A 3,745-nucleotide genomic window follows, 5' to 3' on the forward strand; every position below is an offset into this window, starting at 1 on the left:
GGCTCTCGAGATTCCATATCCAGCGAGGTTTCAAGTTGGTCTTCTGAGGATCAAGGCTTGAGAGAATAATCAAAGAGAAGAATTCGAGTTATGGTTTCAAGACAAGATCATGGTGAGCTCATGTGTTGGGTTTCGGTTGATCAAGCCTTGAAGCAAGCAACTAGAGTGAAGAATTCATTATGCCTCTCAAGACAAGATCATGTTGATCAAGTCTTGAAGCAAGCAACTAGAGTGACGAATTCATTATGCCTCTCAAGAGTTTGGGATGGAGTTTTTAGAAGGGCAAGTGGTGACCAAGATGATATTCATAGTGGAACTTGATATGGTCATGAAAGAGTCTTTGGTGATATTGTCTTGAAGCAATGAAGTGAAATGAAGAGTTCATTGTGGCTTTCAAGAAACCAAGATGGAGCTTGAAGTAAAGATTTTGGTTGACCAAGATGAAGCTCGAAGAGTATATCTAAGTGGTCAACTCACAAAGCACAAACAATGTACCACGTGAGATCAAGTGATCTAGTGGTATGGTAAGTAATTGTGAATTGTGCTTTGTTACCTAACCCATGCTATATGTTTGTTATGTCTATGAGGGTTAGGTGTTTCTCATAGGCTTGCATCAAAAGGAAAGATCTCGTGTAGCCTATGTGTGGATGACATCAAGTGGTGATGGTCATCGGATTCGAGGAGTCCAAGTGCAAGATGAGATGACATCAAGTGGTGATGGTCATCGAGTTCGAGGAGTCCAGGTGCAAGATGAGAAGCCGGAGGTTATATGCTTTGAAGCTTGCGGTCCACATCATGATAATGTGCATGTGAAGATGGGCTTGAGATAAGGCTTCCCTCATTGCATCATGAGGAAGCAATTCGAGTATATTCACCAAGTGGCCGTGGACAAGAAAGGGATTCCAACTTGAGGCAAGCATTAAAGTCATCATCAAGCTCAAGTTGAATGTGCAAGGCAAAGGTATACCTTAGCTAGGTTTTCCTAGTTTTGCCGGTCTCATAGTGCTTGGTGGGAGACCGGATTATAGGTTTGATAGCCATACTATCAAGAGGGACTCTCGGGCAAGTAGCTTGATCACGTCGCATGTAGAGAGCTCAAACCTTTGCATTACTTGCATCATTCTTTCTTGTTGATCTTGTGTGGTTCTCAATGTGAGGACCTTGGGCTTTTCCATAGCTTCAAAACGAGCCCAAGATCATCGAATTCGGAGTCCGTATGCCCAAGTTATCGATGTTTTAGTGGGCTGCTGCTGGCTGTCCTGGGGACCCCGTGTGCACGGGGTCTTTGACCCCCATGCGCACGGGGTGTCCAGAATTCTGGGTACTCCGTGCACACGGGCTCGTACCGTGCACACGGGACCCCGTGCACACGGGGTCTCAACCCCCGTGCGCACGGGGTGCCCAGGAAATGCCCGTTGGAGCCCCAACGGCTAGTTTCGGAGTTTGGCTATTTAAGGGCCCTTTCCTCCCACCGGTTGGGGGTTAGTTCACACACATTCTAAACACCATTTTGAGCCTCTCTCCACCTCTCCCAAACCCCTATCTCCCCTCTATGTGAAGGGGGATTTGTGGATGGATTAGTGAGCCATTTGTTGATCATATCCAAAGCATCCCCTCTCTTCAATCTCCTACTTTCAAGAGTGCATCTTATGAGATTGAGAGAGTGAGTTGAGCATTTGTTGCTTGACCTTGCATTGCATTTGTTGCATTGGTTTGAGCTCCCTGCATCGATTTGTTCGAGTGTGAGCCCGTGAGTTTATTACTCTTGGAGGCCTCCGCCTCCTAGACGGTTTGGTGATACATTGAGAAGATTGTGAAAGAGGCCTATGTGGCCAAGGTTCCCCCGGAAGCTTCCTCTTGTGGTGTGCTTCGGGGAAGGGTGTTGAAGTGGCCTAGGTGGTCAAGTTCCTCCGGAAGCTTCCTTGTTTGTGGTGTGCTCAGGAGAAGTTTGTAAAGGTGTGGTGGTCGCCTTCAAGACCAACCCCGAGTGAATCGAGGCTCATCCGTTGGGGGTGACTCGAAAAGGAGAATACGGTGAGTCACTTGGTGACGCCCCGGAGCTTCGGCTTCAGCACCGCTCTAACGGAGATTAGCACTCTCACGAGTGTGAACTTCGGGATAAATCCGCGTCTCCAACTCACTTGTGGTTATCTCTTACCCACACCCTTTACTTACCGCAATTCATACTTGCTCATATTGATATATCTTGTGCTAGTTCAATTGCTTAGTTGTTCCTACATTTCCATATCTTGTGATATAGTTTGTGCTTGCTAGTTTCCTTAAGTGCCTATCTTGTTTAGTATAGGTTGTTGGTGCACTTAGTTGAGCCTAGCATATTTAGGATTTGTGCTTGAAAGGTATCCGTTTAGTTTAATTCCGCATTAGGATAAAGCCAAATCCGTAACAGTTTTAAAACGCCTATTCACCCCCTCTAGTCGTCATCTAGATCCTTTCATACATACCCTTGTAGATCGCTAGCGGAAGCGTTCAAGTGAACGGGTTGATGGAGTCGTACTCGTCGTGATCCAAATCACCGATGATCCTAGCCCGAACGGACGGCACCTCCGCATTCAACACACATACAGAGCAGCGGCGTCTCCTCCTTCTTGATCCAGCAAGGGGGAAGGAGAGGTTGATGGAGATCCAGCAGCACGGCCACGTGGTGGTGGAAGTAGCGGGGATCTCGGCAGGGCTTCGCCAAGCACAGCGAGAGGGAGAGGTGTCACGGGAGGGAGAGGGAGGCGCCAGGGGCTGTGGTGCGGCTGCCCTCCCTCCCCCCCACTATATATAGGGGCCCTGGGGGGGCGCCGGCCCCTGGGAGATCCAATCTCCAGGGGGGCGGCGGCCAAGGGGTGGCTTCCCCCCCAAGCCAAGTGGGGGGCGCCCCCACCCCTAGGGTTTCCAACCCTAGGCGCAGGGGAGGCCCAAAGGGGGGCGCACCAGCCCACCAGGGGCTGGTTCCCCTCCCACTTCAGCCCATGGGGCCCTCCGGGATAGGTGGGCCCACCCGGTGGACCCCCGGGACCCTTCCGGTGGTCCCGGTACAATACCGGTGACCCCCAAAACTTTCCCGGTGGCCGAAACTGGACTTCCTATATATAATTCTTCACCTCCTGACCATTCTGGAACTCCTCGTGACGTCCGGGATCTCATCCGGGACTCCGAACAACTTTCGGGTTACCGCATACTAATATCTCTACCACCCTAGCGTCACCGAACCTTAAGTGTGTAGACCCTACGGGTTCGGGAGACATGCAGACATGACCGAGATGACTCTCCGGTCAATAACCAACAGCGGGATCTGGATACCCATGTTGGCTCCCACATGTTCCACGATGATCTCATCGGATGAACCACGATGTCGAGGATTCAATCAATCCCGTATACAATTCCCTTTGTCAATCGGTACGTTACTTGCCCGAGATTCGATCGTCGGTATCCCAATACCTCGTTCAATCTCGTTACCGGCAAGTCACTTTACTCGTACCGTAATGCATGATCCCGTGACCAACCACTTGGTCACTTTGAGCTCATTATGATGATGCATTACCGAGTGGGCCCAGAGATATCTCTCCGTCATACGGAGTGACAAATCCCAGTCTCGATCCGTGTCAACCCAACAGACACTTTCAGAGATACCTGTAGTGTACCTTTATAGTCACCCAGTTACGTTGTGACGTTTGGTACACCCAAAGCACTCCTACGGCATCCGGGAGTTACACGATCTCATGGTCTAAGGAAATGA

The sequence above is a fragment of the Triticum aestivum genome, chromosome 2D (assembly GCF_018294505.1).
Source record: "Triticum aestivum cultivar Chinese Spring chromosome 2D, IWGSC CS RefSeq v2.1, whole genome shotgun sequence".
Lineage (NCBI taxonomy): Eukaryota > Viridiplantae > Streptophyta > Magnoliopsida > Poales > Poaceae > Triticum > Triticum aestivum.